This window comes from Mauremys mutica, chromosome 1 (genome assembly GCF_020497125.1).
Source record: "Mauremys mutica isolate MM-2020 ecotype Southern chromosome 1, ASM2049712v1, whole genome shotgun sequence".
In the NCBI taxonomy this organism is placed as follows: domain Eukaryota; kingdom Metazoa; phylum Chordata; order Testudines; family Geoemydidae; genus Mauremys; species Mauremys mutica.
Genome location: NC_059072.1, coordinates 21,686,731 through 21,707,833, shown reverse-complemented (window position 1 = coordinate 21,707,833; position 21,103 = coordinate 21,686,731). Strand labels below are relative to the sequence as shown.

Here is a 21,103-nt window from a genome sequence, read left to right as displayed (position 1 = left end):
ATCTCTGAGAGTCACAGTTTACTCCCGTACAACACAACTTAAAAAACCATAACCCTTAAATCACAACATGTCTTCCCAACCACACGATAGTATATCCACTAAAGTGCAAGACAATTCTCTGCAGATCTGAGTTGGGACAGTCACACCACAACAAGCAAAACTGATGAAGGTCTCTTCATAATACATTTTATGTAATTAAAACCAATTCCTAGGCACTGGAGATAAAAGCATTGCCTGCTTCACTGGCAGTATCTTTTCTGCTGGCACTGCCTAGCCTGGCAGCCAGCTATCTTCCTCCTGGCTCTCGCTCACAGGTATACTCATTCCTTTTCTCACCAAGTCCAGAGTGCTTTACATTTTCCAGGCCAGACTGTGTAAGCTGATTGGACACAACTGACAACAGCATGGTGCACAATAAGGAGACTGAAAAGTAAGGGCTGTGGGTCACCATTCTGTATCCTTATTATATTCAGATCAAGATGCCCTGACATCATTATTTATCATATACTTCACAGTAGCAAGCAAGTCCCAATCAGGATTTGCTGAGCTAACTGGTTTGTTGGTGAAGCAGAGTCAAGGCTCCAGCCACTCCCGGCCTCTGCACGCAAACTCATGGAGTTTGCTTTCCTCACCACAATATAATCCATAACATAGATGGCCTGCTGAGGGAAGTAAGGGGGCTCATGGGAAGGGGGTACATCATTTTGTCCTGTGTGGTTCTCACTTTTGGTTCTCACTCCAAGATTCTGGGGAAAAAAAAAAAAAGACCATAAAATACCACCACCAGTCATTTTTCTGCCTACCCCTGAGATATGACTTTTTGACAGTGACTACCTGTTTCAGTATTAGATACATCTTGTGTTCACCACATTTTAACTGTTTTTAATTCTGTGAAATTTTTATGAGAAGAGCCCCATTGCTCAACTCCTTCAACAATTTCAAACTAGACTTCAGTAGGATTTCTCCAGAAAGTTACTGTGTCTCTTTCTAACATTTGCATGAGCTTTGGCAACATTTTGTGGTTGATCCTTCTGTCTTTCTTTTTCTGCCTCTCTGCTCATGCCTAATATTTTGCTAAAGTGTCTTTGGCTTTGGTAGTGGGGTGATTGATAGTCTATACCAGGAGTGATGACTTGATCTGAATAAAATAAACTGTTACTTCGTCTAAAACCAAATCTAAACCTTTTTGGAAGGTCAGAAAAGATCCACTTGATTATTTTTATTATAAAACAAAACAAAAACACAATTCCCTTTGTATTTCCTATCTTCCTTGGAACTGCTTGTACTGAGATCCCATGAGGTATTCAACCAGATGTAATGCAATTTAAAAAAAAGTATGCCCAGTCTTGCTGAACATCTACTGAGAATGTCTGATCTTGTGAGGTTTCCAGTCCAAAGTATTTTGGATAAATTAGGATATGCAATAGATAGATGTCAAACCAAAGCGCCAATCTAGAGCCCAATCCTGCTTTTACTGAAAAAAATATGGCAGAACTCCCTTTTTTTCTATGATTCATTGACCAGATCCCCAGCAAATACAAACTGCTAAATTCTCAAAGTACTTCACTGATATTTAGCTATAAAACCAACATTAAAATCAATTGAATTTGGATAGTTACAAGTTTGAGTTCTTTAACTGATCCTCACGTCTATGTCCTGCACCATATACAGCCTTCACCTGAATCCTGATTCCATCTCATAATGCATTGCTGTCTTCAGCTGTCCCTAGTCCGATTCTAGTACTGTTTGCAGCATGCTCCTGGCTGGTCCTATCTCCCCCTCCTAGATTTTACTAGCCTCCAGTGTTTTTAGTACCCTAAATGTTTAACTGTAGAAACTTTATCTCATCGGTTCACGCTGATGTTATTGTTGCTATATACTCTGGCTGTTTGCACTGTAATACCCAAACAGAAAACCAGTAGATAATACCAATCCAAGTACAAATCCCACAAGTTACACATGGAGCATAAAATCATTGGATTGGATGGGACCTTGAGAGGTCATCTAGTCAAGTCTCCTGAACTCATGAGAGGACTAAGTATTATCTAGACCATTCCTGACAGGTATTTGTCAAACCTGCTCTTAAAAATCTCCAATGATGGAGATTCCACAACCTCCCTAGGCAATTTATTCCAGTGCAAAACCACCCTAACGGATAGGAAGTTTTTCTTAATGTCCAACCTAAATGTCCCTTGCTGCAATTTAAGTCCATTGTGTCTTGTCCTATCCTCAGAGGTTAAGAAAAACTATTTTTCTCTCTCTTCCTTGTAACAACATTTTATGTACTTGAAAACTGTTATGTCCCCTCTCAGTCTTCTCTTCTCCAGACTAAACGAACCCAATTTTTTCAGTCTTCCCTCATAGGTGATGTTTTCTAGACCTTTAATCATTTTTGTCACTCTTCTCTGGACTCCCTCCAGTTTGTCCACATCCTTCCTGAAATGTGGTGCCCAGAACTGATTGAACTAACCTCGTTATCTCTAGACTGATTCTTGCCTGCATATTTATACTTGCCTCTGGAAATTTCCACTACATGCATCCGACAAAGTGGGTATTCACCCACAAAAAGCTTATGCTCCAATACGTGTTAGTCTATAAGGTCCCACAGGATTCTTTGTCACTTAGTTAGAATAAAGACATTCACTAAGACACTTTACCAAAGTATTAGACATGAGCAGAAAAGCACAAAAAAGACAGAAGGGTCTCCTCAAAACATTGCCAAAGCTCATGCAAATGTCTGAAAGAGACACAGGACATAATTAAGGAACTTTCTGGAAAAGTCAGCTGAAGTCTAGTTTGAAATTATTGAAGGAGTTGAGCAATGAGTCTCTTCACATAAAAATTTCACAGAATTAAAAACAGTTAAAAAGTAATGAACAGAATAAAAGACAGAGCTCTAGATTAACAAAGAGATACTTTTTCTTGGATCATCATTAAGGGAGCTGAAAGGCTAGGAACCTGCTGAGAGAACACAGGAACAGTTGAAACAGCAGAAATGTAGTTGACCTTTCGCAGTCACACTGGGCAAGAATTATTTCTGCAGCTAACCCAGAGATTGCTTACTATTCAGCACATGTCTGGAAAGACATGACTTGGATGCAGAAGTACTGTCTGAAAAGCGTTACATAAAGGATTGTTTCAAGTCTGATACCTTTTCTGTAGCTGACATCCTTATTTATGGAAAGTATAGGAAACAGTAGATTATAGTGTTAATGCTCACAGAAATGGAGAAGAGGACAGCACTGGAATGAATAAGATAGCAGACGTAATCATCTGCAAATAGACAAGGTCTACATTGGACTCTGTCTTCTTAAGACTACTTCCACTTACCTTCTGTTCTTAACTGGATTAGAGAGAATAGGATTCTCTCTCAAACCACTGTTGGGGGGCTTTCAAGGGAGAAGAGCCAATAGCGCTCTCTCTCTCTCACACACACACACACACACACACACACACACACACACACACACACACACACACACACACACACACACACACACACACACAAAAGGGGAGGAACTGTGACTCAGAGGAATGACTCTGCCAATCCTTGAGCAGTGCAATTTACACAGCACTCCTGGCTCAAGACTGTACCCAAAGTCATAATGTAGACTTTAAAATATATACAAGGTAACTTTAAGGTATTATGCCTTGAATAAAAGTAATACTTCAAAACTCCAGTGGAAAACAAAATTACTTCTTAACCCAACACTTCGCTACAAGTTTTGGTACATTTTCCATTGGTAAGACATCATTTGGATTGTTGCCTCAGTTGTCTCATTTATAATTTGAATATTTTAATTGATTTTGTAACATTGTCATACATTAGTTACCAGTGCTGGTTTCTTATCAAATCCACAGTGCACTGTTGTAAGATTATATTTGGCAATTTCTTTCATTAGATACTATAAGTAATATGAGTTTGAACACAAGTTTAGGTTCTGAACATAACTGTCAGCACAAACCAAAAGTGATTTTTACTTTCTTACATCAAACTCACCAGTATGGACACAGTTTGTTTAGATACTAATCTATGTGAGTTCTTCATTTCTGAACCTATTAATACAAGAATCTTTAAAAGTTCTATTTGACGGGCTCATCCTGGGGTGCCACCTGGAACTGGGGTACCTCTGAGCCCTCTGACTCATCAGCCTGGGCTCCCCCTCAGCACTGTGCTGTTGTGACAGGCTATAGACTGCTCCTGGTCCTACACTCCCATCAGCATTCACCCAGGCAGGGACAAACCCAGCTGCAGTTGCATGCAGGCTTTAGCGAACCACTGTATGAACCAACAATAGAGAGGCTGCGGGCAAATTAATCCCCAGCTCAAGACCCTAGAGCTGCACCATCCTGTCCTGGTCAAACCCCCAATCCGTATGAATTTATAGTTAGCCTCTCCTTCAATGTGGAGAGGAATATCCACAATATAAACTGAGGTTTTCCCATCACTACAGTCGAGGGCCATTGGTTTAGATTAAAACCTAAACCAAGTTTATTAAGTACAAAAGATAGATTTTAAGTGATAAGTAATCTGCTTTGATCTGTTTTCTATTAAATAAACAAAACTGCAAACTAAGCCTAAAATACTAGAAATACTGGATATGAATTAACAATTTCTCACTCTGACTGATGATACAAGCAGGCTTGCAGATTCTCAAGGCACAAGCTGCATTTGCTTTGCAGCTTGACTCCCCACCCTTATTTCAAGTCCTTTTCTTTTGGAGCTTCTTTCAGGTGTTCAGTTGTTGGGGAGTGAAGAACAACCAATGATGTCACTCCCTGCCTTATATAACTTTTCCATATGGCGGGAACCCTTTGTTTCAAACTTGGTTCCCAGACCAGTTTGTGGAAAAATACAGGTATACAAAATGGAGATCAGTGTCAAATGCCCTTGCATATCTTGCTGAGTCATAGCAGCCATTACTTACAGGCTGTCTCGAACGTTCCCAGGAAGGTTCACCAGGTGGGGGATAAGCTTCTCCTAAGGCCTATGGTTTCTCCTAATGGCCCATTACCTTGAATAGGCCCTTCCCAACCAGTTGTCTAGACTGGAAGTATCTAGCCTACTGATGATGATGTCACTCAGGTTTAACTACATTTGAAATACAGATACATAGTCAATATTCATAACTTTAGATACAGCAATGATACATGCACACAAATAAGAATCACATTCAGCAAATCAGAACTTTTCCAATGACACCTTACATGACTCATCTTGTACAAATTGCATCTTTTTTCATAATCATATCATAATCATACAACCATGAAAAATATCAGGTGTAGTGTCACACTATATTCAACCTTTCTTGGAAAAACCTGCAATTTTCAAACCCCGATTCACCCTCAGATCAACCACATAATAATTTATGTCAGATTTAGTTATGTGGCATAAAACTAAATGATTAACAAAACTCAGTGTGACTGATGCAATTCAAAGTGCCATATTGCAACAAGTAACATTTTCATCTAGAATTGGGCAACACATAACTTTGTCTGAAACTATTGTTTCATTGAGAGGCCTATCACTAAGTTCATTCAGGACTGACTACCCCAAAAAAACCCAAAAACAATTACATTTTTTTTATTATCACTCATGTTTCTGATAAAACTAAGATCTCAAAGAAAGTAACATTCCATTAAAATGATGAAGCACTAGCTTTAGGGTTGAATTTTGATCTTTAGTGTGGCATAAACTTTAGCCTCCACTGGGAGATTTCCAGTGTTGTTCTGATGCACGTCTGCCTTGAAGGTAGGATTCTGTACATTATGAACACCCTCATCATCTTATGATATTGACTATAGCAGCACTCTTGTCATTATTATTTCATAACACTGTTTCCCAGGTAGGAGATAGCTCTGGGCATAGTCATATCTCATTATGTATTTTTCATACAGCCCCAAATGCATATTCATACATTAGGTTTGGGGGAGAGGGGAGGAAAGAAAAAAATACTTGCATAGCTTGGAGTAATGTGATATGAGCATGGTGTCTGATTTCTCCCCCAAATTCAAATAGAGTGTAAGAAGAACACCTTCTCCTTCAGGTGATAATTTATGATTCCAATGAGAGCATCAAAGGGAGCCCATTTCCCAAGCACTGTTTAGAATCAAACTGTCTTGTAATAACCTTGACATGGAACGACTTGACACGTCTCCCAGCAACGCATTCGGTAGATGTGGAAGAAGCTCATTTTCAGGAAGCAACTTGACAAAGCCTTAGTACCTAACTAGCCAACGTCAGTCATCTACTCACTGTCAGTTCAAATGTTCATCTTCCCAAGGAATGGCATTAATTCACACTGGCATTCAAAGCATACTGTTATTGATATTAGATTTCAGACATAAAGTGAAAGTGCACAGTGAAATCATGGAGTGTGTATTTTGCTAAAAGAGACTGAAGCAAAGTCAACAGGGAACTACTGGAGACTGGAAGGATGGTAAGTGACTGTGCTCTTACACGTAAAAAGGAGACGGGCATATAGTGGGGCAAAAGAACCAAGGAAAATTTGATTCATTTGTTAATTTGTCTTCTACAAGACACTGGCCACATCTTGTGCTGTTTTAAGGCAAGGCACATTTTGCTTACCTGCACTCAGATGATTATTATTATTATTTATTATTTGTATTACCTCGGAGCCCTAGTCATGGATCAGGACGTCATTGTGTTCCAGAAGGGATGACCTTTTAGCTGTGGAGTTCAACATCATACCTCTCAATCTATCTGCCAATAATCAAATCACAGTGTGCAACAAAGACCCAAAGTGAGGGGCAAAAGGAAACTTCAAATGCTGTTGGAATCATTCCTTTAGAGTACACAATGTTTCCGATAAGCTTGGTTTCATGAGTCTTTATTTATTAATCAAATAAGTTTCTCTGTGAGGAGATAATCAAATAGGTGTAGAACATAAGTAACTTTGGGATTATACTGAGTGACACTCCTCAAAATTAGGTACATTTGATGTGTATGCTCACCATAGTTATCTCTGCTTCTACTAAAGAATATGGGGCTGCATGCTCAACACGAGTGGGAAACGTAAGTTAGGGAACAATGCAGTTGCCCAGTTATTGCGTAGTGCATCACACAAGGAACATGTTGCATTGTGCTCCATAGCATGCACTCTTGCCATTTAGAAAGGCTAGAAAAGGGGTAAAAAAGAACTCAATATGTGATTATGATCTATAAAAGCATATGGGATTTGGAACCCGGCTGGCTGAGACACTGCTTCTATCACTGTGTGATCCCACCACAGTTGTGACTGGCAAGCTAACACCTCCTAGAGCACTCAACATAAATACAAGATTAAATGTAGAGTACCAGCATAACACGTTCTACTACAGAGTGTCAAAGTGAAATTGGCATGATACCTGAAGCATTGTCTGAGTATTGTTTTCATTGTGTTGCTTCTCGGAAACATGAAGCAGAGTGTAGCAACTGGATGTAGAACAGCAGAGGAAACAGAATAAAGAACACAATATTTGGAAGGAAACAAAGTTAAAAATTATGGTAACCAAAAAACAGATTTTGGGAAAGAGGGAAGCAAGCAGGGGACAATCATGTGACATTCCATATAATTTTATTTCAAAGCGTTTCTCCTCCTAAAACCTTATAAAATTTTAAGTGTCAGAATCTAGCTATTTATTCAAGGTATTTCTATAGTGGTTGCCACCTTGGTACCCAAAATAGGGGTTTATAAGCAAAATATCTTCTCAAGCAACATGGCAGTGTTGCTAGCACATCAATGGAGTCCTATTCTAGTGAAACCTGTCTTGGAAGGCAGTGGAGTGGAAGTCCCGGATTGCTTCAGTACTCATTCAACTTTCATGGCAAGGTTTCAATCTATTTACAGCAAAGTTTCACTCTGCCGTTGGCTGCACTGATCCCCTTGGAATCCCAGCATCACAGATAGGTGGGAGATTTTCATTTGCCATTCTACTGTGTTTACCCTGAGAATTCTAAGCAGATGAGGTAGCAGAGGGGAGAGAAGTAGAGAACATGCTTTTGGGATCCCCAGCTTCCTGTTCTGCGGCAGGCAGCCCAAGCAGATGGTGAAGAGAAGCCTGGCCAATTTTAAAATAGCTGCTCCATACTGAAGCTCAGAAACAAATAAATCACTTTCTAGAGGCTCCTCCCACAGCTACGGCAGCTCCCTTGGTGGGGATGAGGTAACAAAAATAATTTTCTGACTTTACTATTGAATGACAAGATTACACCCAAGATTATACGTGATATCGTATTGCTCAGTCTAACAGAAACAAGCCTGTGAGGTCCAAAATATTGGCCAAGCACTTAGGCCAAAAGGGACAACAGTGAAAAGGATAGTGACTACTGTGAATTTATGAAGAATTAAAATGGAAAAAAAATTAAAGAAATATGTAGGTATTAAAGGTGGAAGGAAATATATTTATGAATGGAAAGGTAAGTGTAAGTTAACATATTGTCAGGATGCTGCAGTGATGTTTAGCCAGCACATTCCTGGTTTTTGTTTTTCTTTTCTGCTGCTCTGCATTTTTCTGCTTTTATCCCAGAAGGAGACAAGCACTGTAGAAGTGCAGTAAAGAAAAAAAAAAGTTCAAATTTTCATACCCCCTAAAAAGGATTACAATTTGGTCTGGTTCTGATTTTGTTTCCATTGATTTAATCATCTCTACACTTGAAGTAAAAGTAACTGAAGAAAGAGTAACTGAAAACTATACTGAGCGTTCCATATTTAAAGCGGTGTGAAATTTCCATTACAAAAACACCAGAACAAATAAATGCTAACATGGTTTCAGCACAAAACTGAAATTTATTCCAGGTCATAAATCTTAGGATCATCTAGGTAATGGAGGTCAATTTGGAGCGAACCTGGGCTCAGTTTTCAGTAAACCTGGGCTAATTGATTCTCATGACTTATTTTTAATGAGTTAACCTGAAATGTAAATCAAACAAAATTCAGATGTATTAAATCTCAAAAATTAACACCGAAGAAAAAACTGATACTGACCTCTGCAAACCAAAACCAATGAGTTTCACACAGCATTAACAACGTGTCTCTGAAATACAGTATAACAGGTACCTAGGAAAAGAGCCATTGAAGTGTCTGCTTCCCAGATAATAATTCTGTTCTCAAAAGACACACATTCTCATGGCTTAGATTCATTGTGAAATAAACACACACAAATTTCTGTCTTCTAACGTAATTCATGTAAATAAAAAACACCAAAGTACAGTGCATAATTATACACTATCTAAAAGGAAGGATTGGAGAATTTAAGAAACACGTGTTATGTGTCTTATTTGGCAATTGCAATTACCTTGCTTTTCTGCTCTATATTTTAAGAGGAGAGGAGGGAGGCAGAGAGAGATAGAGAAAGAAAGATGAATTGAGGGCTTATATTATATTATATATGCCAATATTTAAAAAAATACCTAAAGATATGGGGTGCCCAACTTGGCACACCAAAAGTACATACCTCCTGAAAATCAGTCCTTGTATGGCATCTCAAGTTCGGCACCCAAATATTGTGGCATTGATAATCTACTAGTCAGTTTTGAAAGATCACACCCCTAGCTACACCTACATCCACACATAACCCCTCCCCCTCCTACCCTGCCTCCTCTTTCTTGGTTTATCTAATCATTTAAAGCTGAAAGTATGTACATTGGCCAAACCGGACAGTCTCTACGCAAAAGAATAAATGGACAAATCTGACATCAGGAATCATAATATCTAAAAACTAGCAGAAGAACACTTCAACTTCTCTGGCCACTCAGTAACAGACTTAAAGGTGGCAATTTTGCAACAGAAAAGCTTCAAAAACAGACTCCAACAAGAAACTGCTGAGCTTGAATTAATATGCAAACTAAATACTATTAACTTGGGTTTGAATAGAGACTGGGAGTGGCTGGGTCATTACACATATCGAATCTATTTCCCCATGTTAAGTATCCTCACACCTTCTTGTCAACTGTCTAAAATGGGCCATCTTGATTATTACTACTAAAGTTTTTTTTCTACTGCTGATAATAGCTCACCTTAATTAATTAGCCTCTAACAGTTGGTATGGCTACTTCCACTTTTTCATATTGTATGTATATATATCTTCTTACTATATTTTCCATTCTATGTATCTGATGAAGTGGGCTGTAGCCCATGAAAGCTTATGCTCAAATAAATTTGTTAGTCTCTAAGGTGCCACAAGTACTCCTGTTCTTTATGCATTTGTTGCTTGCATTTGCAGAGAGGTATAGAGCTGCATTTATGCACCTGCTTTATATCTTTCATTGAGTTTGTATTTCAGGTATTATCCCCAGAGCAGTCAATAAGTGTCATGTATCGCCTGCAGTAGAGCTCACACACTTTTAAACAGAATATGCAAATCTTTATAAAAGTGGCAGTGTTTCATATTTAAAAAAAAAATGATTAGCCATAGGGATGACCTTGTTTGATATAAAACTGGCGTGCTTCCCTGTAGGTAAAACTCACATTTTAGCCTCAGTCAAAGCATTAGTTCGTAGTTTGTTCAGTCTCTTGTGGAGTTTCCATTCTTAGACCTCCCATTTTGAGTTTAGTAAGAAAATGAATAAAAAGTGCTGCTGTCGCTTTAACTATTAGTAATGATTAGCATCTGCACAAGTGGTACTGCTCCATCAGTCATGGCTGCTTTCCAATATGGGGCTGATGAAGGAAATCCTCTTCTCTCATAAATCACTTGTGTCAATTAGGGATGCATCCCTTGCCGGGAGATGCAATTGACTGTTCCCAATTAAGGCCTAATGAATGAGAGTAAAAGGGGTACTGGAAGCTTCCAGCCAGGCATGGCTGTTCTGGTTTGCAGTTAAGCTAAATGTTAAATAAAAAGAGCAACACAGGTAAAAAGAACAAGACTCATTCCTTTGAGTTAATTAGCTAAGTCACTGCAATTCTATACTCTCTTTTCCCTTAGGGTATTATGTTCTTTTTGTGGAAAGGATTATAAGCAGCATGATTAGAATAAAAGGGAAAAAAGTAGATTTGCTCAAGACACATGCTATTACCTGCATTATAAATTAAACAATATGGTATTAATAGTGCAGGTTATCACTGCCCTAACTTATCATTTGACTTGCAGCACAGCAACTGATAACTAACTTATATTAACACCATATAAATCATGCAGGAAGCAGTAGTCTGTGAATAATGAAGACCTTAACGGGCAGTTCTGGAATGATTCCACACATCAGTATGATTTTCCTAGTTTATTCTGAAATCTCCAATTACAAATTAATAAGCAGCTTTACCCTGTGGTATATATTTATATCATTATAGTTTACAAAGGCAATTTGGTAAATAAACCTGCTACATGTTTAGTAAAAAGTAACAGAGTCCTGTGGCACCTTATAGACTAACAGAAGTACTGGAGCATAAGCTTTCGTGGGCGAATACCCACTTCGTAAGACGCATGTGGTGAAAATTTCCAGAGACAGGTATAAATATGCAGGCAAGACTCAGTCTAGAGATAACAAGGTTAGTTCAATCAGGGAGGATGAGGCCCTCTTCGAGCAGTTGAGGTGTGAACACCTAGGGATTCCCAAGATGTTCACACCTCAACTGCTAGAAGAGGGCCAAACCTCGTTATCTCTAGACTGATTGATTCTTGCCTGCATATTTATATCTGCCTCTGGAAATTTCCACCATGTGCGTCAGACACAAGTGGGTATTCACCAACGAAAGCTTATGCTCCAATATGTCTGTTAGTGTATAAGGTGCCACAGGACTCGTTGTCGCTTTTTACGATCCAGACTAACATGGCTTCCCCTCTGCTACATGTTTAGTGTTAAAAATAGAACATGAAAAAATAATTTCAAGCACTATCACACAGAAGACACCAGAAAACACTGAATTTTAAACTCTGAAAATTAATGTGTGTTTTATGTTCTGCTACTGCAGGAGCTGGTATAGCTAGTTAAAATACAAAGAAGGCTACTGCATAAGCGCATAATGGAAACACAAACTGTGCACTGCCTGTGTGGTATTAGAAGTGTCCTGCTTACTGCAGTTTGCCACAGACAAGAAGTGACCAATATTTAAAAAAAAAAAATTAAATTGGAAAAGAACCCAAAGAGTGAACACAGGGAGATGGAGCAATTAAGGACTTCCTAGAGGGATGGATTATATGAGCAAATACAGAGAGAGAACGATCAGATTTGGACAAGATCTGTGAAGAAAAAAGTGATATTTGAAAGAACGCCAGGGCAAATGCAATACAAGAAGAGAAGACTGAACAGTGAGTCAGAAGAGACTATAAATACAGAAGAGCGGAAAGAACAAGGAGACAAAATGGAAAAAGCAGAGAAAGAATAATTAAAATGTGTGGAAAAGGACAGAACAACAGGGCTGTTCAGCTGTCGTATAAAAGCATTGTATCTTTCATACACCTGTACTCTACACCTTCAAATAAAAATCAATTGCATAGACTACAACCTGCAAAAAGAGAAGGCTAGGAAATATTTTCTAGTGAATGGAAACCTACTGGTTTAGTCACAGTTATCAGCTGTGACTTTGGCAAGTCACTTAATCTACTCTGTGCCTCATGTCCCTATCTGAAAAATAAGAAGAAAATTCTTCCTTCTTTGTTGTGAAAATAAAATACATTAATGATTATGAAATGCTCACATACCGTGGCACCACGGGACATATAAATAATTAGATAAACTTGCAGCATCTCTTTGATGTTGCAGAACACCAGAGACTCATTACTGATTGGAAGACTAAGGGTTACAATTAGATTGTTTTATTTGTTGGATTAGAGAAGTCAGAGGCCAAAGAATGACTAGTTTTCAAATGTGGTCATTGTTTTTTTTTTAAATCCAAGTGAAGAAAACAATTAGCCCCCCAAAATATTCTAGATGGTGGAAAGAGTGAGAGAGGTGGATCTTCAGAGCACTGGGTAATAGGAAGGAGGAAAGCAAATGGGAATGAAGAACAGAAAAATACACCAGAAAAATAGAATGGAGTAAATTAACAGGAGGTATTTCAGGTTAAGAAGGAAAAGAGAGAAATCTTGAACTAGATTCCTAAATGGTTAGTTTAGCAGTCAAGATTTCTGAGGATGAGAGCTGCACATCTTCCAGGTATGGAAAAGGACATAAGCCCATCTTCTTGACAAACTGAAGTCTCAGGAGTTGGGCCTTGGGACATATAAAGCACGAGTTTACCATAAAACAAATGAAAGAAATTGAAGAAGAATGGCTGAGAGATTGTCGCAGGGGGCAATGTTTCAGAAATGAAACTAGGCAAATTTATATAAATGGGAGATATGACCCCCAAGTCACTTACTCATTCATACACAACCTCATCCTAAGCTTTTTAATACTAGAGTTGACGTGATATTTGAGTTGAGGAGAAATCTGGAGATGGTGGAGTTTTGTTTCAAGGTGCACTTATTACAAATTAGTAGAAGGATGGGTTTTGATTGAATTAAAAGAGACCCTTGTAGAGCCAAGCAATCATGAGGTGAAAGCAGCAGAAAATGAGTAAAGGCTGAAACAGGGGAAAAAACAGAGTTGGGTATCAGCAGCATAAAATCAGGGCCGGCTCCAGGGTTTTTGCCACCCCAAGCGGCGGGAAAAAAAAAAAAGGCCGCGATCATGATCAGTGGCAGCTCCACCGTGCCGCTTTCTTCTTCAGCAGCAATTCGGCAGCAGGTCCTTCACTCTGAGAGGGACCGAGGGACCTGCCACCGAATTGCCGCCGAAGAGCCCAACGTGCTGCCTCTTCCCCTTGGCCGCCCCAAGCACCTGCTTGCTGAGCTGGTGCCTGGAGCCGGCCCTGCATAAAATAGTTACACAAGAATAAAATCTGATAGGAAGTATGCCAAGGGGATATGATCAACAAAGAACTTTGGGACACCATGGCAGAGAGGTACAGTGGTAAAGGGTTTTCCATTGCCAAGCACAGAGGAGGAGGAGTTGAATATGTAGAACCAAAACAACAGAAGCAAAGTGGCTGTAACTCCACCAGACGGTGCTCGATGATCTGGAAAATGTCATGGCCAATAGTTTTAAATGCAGCATTAAAAGGAATTAAAATGGGGGCACAAATGGAGCCACAGACGGCTAAGAAAAGATCACTGTCCACACACAGAAGGGTAGTTTCAGTACTATAAAAGGGTTAGCTGATAGAACACATATTTGTGAAGGTTGTTTTAGAAGATGATATTAGCGGAGTGTGAAGTGTCTAACATCAGGACCCTGTTATACTGCCCATTGTACATACATGTTAAGAAAGTGTCCCCCTCCTGAGGAGTTTACAACCTAAATAGGCAAGACAGGCAAAGGGTAAAAGAAACCAATACACCGTATTGCTTATGCAGCTTGCTCAAGCTCACACACAAAGTCTGTGGCAGAATCTGCAATTATTATTAATTACAGTAACTCCTCACTTAAAGTCGCCCCGGTTCGCATTTCGTTGTTACGTTGCTGATCAATTAGGGAACATGCTCGTTTAAAGTTGTGCAATGCTCCCTTATAACGCCTGCTTTGTCCACTGCAGGAAGAGCAGCCCGTTGCAGCTAGCTGGTGGGGGCTTGGAATCAGGGTGGACTGGCAGCCCCCCTCTCAGCTTCCCGCTCCCCTAAGTTCCCTGTGCAGCAGCTTCCCAGCAGGCTATCAATTACAGCAGTCCCTCCCCACACTGCCATGTGCTGCTCCTGTCCTGTGCCTTGGAGCTGCTCCCCGAGACTCCTGCTTGCTGTGCATGGGGGAGAAAGAGGGGGGCTAATGTCAGGGTGTCCCCCTCCCTCTTGCTCCTGCATCCCGCTTACCCCATTTCCCACGGGGCGGGGGGGGGGCACATGTCAGGGCTCAGGACAGAGGGAGCTTCCTGGTAGCAGCCGAGGTCTCAGCTAGCTGATCTAATTAACAAGGCAGTGTACTTAAAGAGGAAATGAGCATTTCTTTCTCTCACACACACACACACACACACGGTGTGTGTCTCTGTCTGTCTCCCCTCCCTCCATTCCTGCTGCCTTATAGAGCAGTGGTCTCCAAACTTTTTTGATTGCGCACCTCTATCAGTAAAAATTTTTGAGTGCATACCCCCAATATATGTATATTTATGTATAAATTATATACATTTACTACTGTACTAATATATTATCTACATTATAAAACATACACAGAAAATAGAAATTAAAAAGGATGAGATGAAGATGAAATAAAATATTTTTTTAAAAAAAATATTTATTAACGGTACAAAAAAGCTTTTTGCTCTCACAAAAAAAAATAATATTTTTAGTGAGAGCAATGTGATTGAATATGCTTCATTATTTCTGAAAATCTTGGTTTAACAGTTTGTGATACAGCGGTTCGAAGGTTTGGATTAGGTTTAGGGTGCAGGAGGGCGCTCAGAGTGGGGGTGCGGGGTCTGGGAGGGAGTTGGGGTGTGGGAGGAGGCTCAGGGCTGGGCAGGCAGGAGGTGCAGAGCACTTACCTGGGGAAGCTCCTGTTTGGTGCGGGGGGGGTGCAGGTGGCTTTGCGCAGCGCGGCACCACCCCCTTGGCCGCGATTCTGGGACCTTCCCCCCTCTCCTCCACCAGGCAGGGCCACCCAGAACACAGGGGCTTTAGGGGCTACAGGGTCCTGGGATAAAGGGACCCAGGGGCTCCGGCCTGCAGCTCTAAAGCCCCTTTATGAATGTGGCCCTGCGAGCATGGGGCGGAGGACTCAGGAAGAGCAGGGGCAGCCGCGCAGCGAGCCACCGGAGAGAAGCTCCGCTTTCCCCTTCAAAGCTCTGCTTTCCCCTTCAAAGGGCTGCTTCTATCCAGCCGGCTTTGAAGGGGAAAGCGCCGCTTCTTTCCCGCTGCTGGCTGCACGGCTGCCCCTGCTCCTCCAGGGGCCGGAGGACTCAGGGCCGCATTCCGAAAGGGGCTTTAGAGCTGCAGGCCGGGGCCCCCTTAGCCCAGGGCTCTGCATCCCCTAAAGCCCCTGCGTTCTGGGTGGCCCTGCCTGGCCCGGGGGGATGGGGCCAGCTTCCCCACTCCCTCCGTCACTCCTCCGGCCGCCCCTTTCTTTTTTTTCCCCCTCCGGTGGCGCTCCTCCCGCCATGCGCCCCAATGGATCGTCTTGCGCACCCCACTTTGGAGACCACTGTTGTAGAGTGTGATAGTTAACCCTTGAGGGCTCAGCTAATTGCTAGTTCATCGTTTAGCAGTAAGGCATTCCCTGGGAAATATCCCACCCGCTGACTTCACCACCTCAACCAAGCCTCACAATCATCGTCACTGTGTACCAGTATTAAACTGTTTGTTTAAAACTTATACTGTGTGTGTGTGTGTGTACATCTATCTATCTATCGAGAGAGAGTCTTTTGTCTGGTAAAAAAAGTTCCCTGGAACTTAACCCCCTCATTTACATTAATTGTTATGGGGAAATTGGATTCGCATAACATCGTTTTGCTTAAAGTCACATTTTTCAGGAACATAACTACAACGTTAAGTGAGGAGTTACTGTATTTGTATTACTGTATAGGCCTCAACCAAGATCAGCCCCATTATGCTAGGCATTGCAAACACACAGTAAAAGACAGTCCTCTTCCCATAGCCCTTACAATGTAAACAGATGAGGGAGACAAAGGGTGGTGAGAAGGATGTATTAATATCCACATTTTATAGATGGAGAAGTGAGGTATTGAGGTTAAATAATTTTCCTAGGTAAAAAAAAGTCTGTAGCACACCGAGGACTTGATCTGTTTGAATCTCTTGTCAGTACCTTAACAACAAAGTCATTCTTCCTTCCTGATCATATCTCCTTTTCAATAAGGCATCAGAGAAGAGTTTGCTAGAGCAAACTTCTTATTATTCTTTAGGCTCGAGGAACATGGGCAGATGGATTGGCAGACATACAACTATGGTATTTTCAGGAGCATGTAATGTAATAGATCTATAAAGAATTACATATGGCTCTAATACAAATCCACTGAGCAAAATGAGTGCTGATTTTTAAAAAAATATATACAACAGTATCTAAATGTAATATTTTCCAGCAATGTTTATGTACTGTCTCTACAACTATTGTGCTATAAAATAACAAATGAAACAGCCAGGAAGCAGCCACAACTTTCATTTACCGCCGCCGGAGTTACAGTCGAACCCATTTATCTCGACCTCGGTTAGTGGCAAATTCGGCGCTCTTCCGTGCTCGAGATATTAGGGTTCGGCGAGATTAAAGAATCGACATAACCGATGAGAAACCGATAAGACAAAGAGGGAGTTTGGCGGTTCCACTTCTAAAACGTCGACTTAATAGGATTGGCAAGTTAACCGAGGTCGAGATAAATGGGTTCGACTGTATTTCATTTTTTATTCTTTTCCTGTCTGTCCCTAAATAATTACTGTAATTTGCACTGAAAAGCACTTGCAACTAGATTTAACTTCAACTTCAGATTGTCTATAAAGCATCTAGCATGCTGTACATGCACACTATATATAACACATTATATAAACAAACAATTCATCAAACTAAGTAAAGATTTTGGGTTTTTTTGGATTCTGGTGTGTGTATGTATAGATGGAATCTAATATGAACTAAAACTGAATATACTCCTGGACTAGACAACTTTGCACTATTTAAAGGACTATGCAACGGTGCATAAATTTCAAACTTGGAGTTTGCAAAGGTTAGGATGAACCAATATTCAATCACCACTAGCATAGAACACGATGATCGCAAGCAAGTAAAGAACAGAAAAGGCAAACAGGCTGTGGGAGTAAAATAATCAGGAATATGTGCTAGAATACAGAGCTTTTCATGTCTAGGTCACTGGGTAAAGTCTGATCTAGGTTAGTAGCAAACAACTGATAGATATTAAGTGGCCTCTGTGAGTTGGGTCTTATTCCTGTTCCTATTATACATGTGTTCACATCACAGACACAATCTGCCAATAATTGACATCCTTATTGACATCACAGAGAAACTGAATAACCCTTTCAACCTTAGTGGTCCCAGTTCAGAGTAAAGACACATTGGTGGGACATTCTGGGAAGACTTTCACTGCTGTCATCTGAGCTGTGGCTGAACAATTGAGAATGACTGTTGAATCTTGGTAATTCAGTAACTTTCACAAATGTGATGTTGTTGGGGAGGAATAGGCAGGTAGAGGCAAGAACCAAATTAGGTTAAAAGGGCTTACAAGAAAAGGTGATAGTATTAAGACTCATTTATTGGAGATTGAAAAGTCAGGATATATAAACTTGAGTATCTGTATAACAGTGATAGTTTAACTGAGAGCAAAGAAGAAAACAACATGCAAAGGGTGTATCAACACTGAATCTATGTGGAAGAAAAGCTGTCCTGAATTAACATAATTTATGGAGACAAATACAAAATGATCTCTTTGGAAAAACCAACAGTCAACCAAATAAGTGAAGGGTCTGAGCAGGCTGATCAGAATGTTCAAGACAGTTTGGTTGTACAAGGTCAACAAAATCCTCTAATGGAGTGGGTAAGTCAGCTGAATTGAAGACCAGAGTAAACAAGTTTCCCCTTGCTTCAAGAATAGATGGGTCTAGGAATTAGGCAAGTCAAGTGAACTAAAGACCACAGGAGTTACCAGAGTAAGCAAGTTTCAGACAGGCTCCGAGCAGGGACATGCACTATAGATCTAAGAATTTAGTTAATCAAGGCTGGTAATGATGCACTTCTTCATTGTGACTCCTTTCTGCTTGCTCTGAGACAAAAAGTTTATGTAAGCTTCAGAAAGTGCCAGTGCTCAATGAGATTTTTTTTCCTTTCTTTCAATAGATACACACAGTCTTTACTCTAGGAGCAGTGTCTTGAACTCCAGTTTAATTCCAAACTACTGGAAGGCTAACTCAGTGCGCTGCAATAGCCCCATCTAAATGTCAGGTACCCACAAAATGTGAAAAGGTAGGAAAAATGGAGCTAGGGTGGGGATGGGTAGGGGGATACTATTCTACAGTAAGATGTCTGGAGGAGAGGAGTCTGCTGAAGTAGGACCTCAACTCAGTGAGTTTGCACATTAGAATTTAACTAGGAATCAGTGAGACAGAAATTGAAGAAAGGTCTCCTGACCTTCTTTTGAGTGTACATATTTCAGATGAAGACAACAGCAAATCTGTTCAACTAGATATCTCGATAACCAGATTTCTGGTCAATCTTATGTTCATCATTCACTCTTTCCAGGTAGTTTTTTGAGAATTTGTAATAGTATTATATATATATATAAACCTTTCACATTCAAAGCACTCTGCAAAAAAAGATTAATCCATCCATAGCACCCCATGAGATAAATTTTATCCCCATTTTACAGATGTGGAAACCAAGGTAAAGTGGTTATGCAACTAGCTCAAGGCCACACAGTCAGAGCCAGTGTTGGGATTAACAACTCAGAAGATCTCTGGTCCCTAATCCCTGCACTCATTCAAGTAGATCACACCTCCCTAGATAAAGGAGAAGATCTAAATTTACTGCATTTAAAAAAAATATATTTAGGCCAAGGTTTTCAAAAGTGACTAGTGATTGTGTGTGCCCAACTTGAGACTCCTTAAAGGGGCCAGATATTCAGAGGTGGGTGCTCAGCACTTTCTGAAAAATCAGGCCCTTTTAAGATGTCAAGTCAGGCACAAAAAATCATTAGTTACTCTCGAATACATTGGCCTTCTTTGTATTACGTTTGCTGCCTATGTTTTCTTTTCACGTACTGTATATGCTAATGTAAATACGTCTTCTCCTGTTTGTTTATAACCAGTGAGTGCACTGCTGCTTTAAAGGTGATAAAGGTTAGTGCTAACATGAAAGCTTCGCCTTTGATGAATGCTGAAGAAAGAAAGGCATTACAGGAATTTATCCAGGATGAGCATGTCCAGCACTTAGTGGATACACTGAATAGGCATCAGTGGCAGTGAAATGTGAAGATGACCTAAATTGTCAGGGCCTAACCAGAACTCATGGGAATGTCATTAGTGGCATCTGCGGAGTCAGAATACTAGTTTCAAAGGCAGCCAAGCAGCTTCTGATCATGCCAGTTACAAAGACTGATCTGGCAGAGACAAAGCACGTTTCTCAAAGCAACCAGAGACTTTAAAATCCAATAGCTTCTTGAAGTGTAATTCTTTGTTCATTCACATTGTTTTCTTAAATCTGAAGAAAAAAAAAACAAAGAGAAAAAAAATCCCAGAGATAAAATATCTCTGCTTTCCGTCACGTCTACCTTTAGAAATATGAATTATTATGAAAGGAGGAAGCACAATGAACTGTGTCAGCACATGACTATGTAAATATACCCAACTTAATCAGAATGAGATGCTCTGTTTTACCCAGCTAGCTAGTATTTATATTGCATTCATCTCCAAAGCATTTGAGGACACTACAATATTATCTATGCAAAGCGTACGGACCATTCTATGGTGTTGCCCAGTTTAATTTCCTCCTTTCCAACCCATTATATAATTAATCTAATTAACCACTGCATCTAGGGAACTCGATCTTAACCTAAACAAACGTCCAAAGAATTACATTAGACCTAAATTACTGTTCTTCACTTTTGCCAACTGCCTGAATTTCTCTCAGGGTACATATGGTAAATAAAGACCACAAAATTTACAAGGACTGAGACCAGCCAACCAGGCTCAAATATGACAGACTTTTGCTTTGAAAAAATTCCTCTAAAGCTATCACTCTGGGAAATGCTGGAATACCTGACTGAAGTCCAAGGGTTTTGAATGTTTCATTTGTTCAGAAATAGAATAGTGTTCAAAATAATAACTTTTTTTGGTGCTGGGTTTTGGAATTACATGCTGTGCTGTTGCCATCACATTAAGGTTTTTTCTTATTTATTGATAAATTCTCTGTAACTGACTGACAGTTGCTATTAACTCAACAATCATGAAGTTTCTTAGTATTGTCTTCTGGTGTCAATGGCTGTAGAGCTCCAGAAAGGAAAGGAGTCTATAGCAATGCAAACAAGCTGGAAGGAGCAAGGAACCTAGAAGAATAAAATGACTTTTCTGTGAAAAATTAAAAAAGGGGAGAAAACCTACAGGAGCTCTGAACTGAGAAAGATATAAATTGTTGAGTGGTGTTTGCATTGCAGCTGAGCCTAACCTATTTTGACCATTGTTA

General features: G+C 40.1%; 1 protein-coding gene across 3 annotated transcripts in view; it reads right to left on the bottom strand.

The window, feature by feature from the left end:
- Positions 1-21,103, bottom strand: part of CACNA2D1 (calcium voltage-gated channel auxiliary subunit alpha2delta 1) — a 636,415-nt gene that overhangs the window by 279,380 nt on the left and 335,932 nt on the right. Inside the window, exon 1 of one of the 3 annotated variants that reach the window (XM_045030046.1) lies at positions 9,457-9,512. The exons of the other annotated variants lie outside the window; for them this stretch is intronic. The gene's annotated coding sequence lies outside the window, so the exon portion shown is untranslated. Of the gene's footprint in view, positions 1-9,456; positions 9,513-21,103 lie in introns of those variants that run through there. 3 annotated transcript variants of the gene reach the window in all.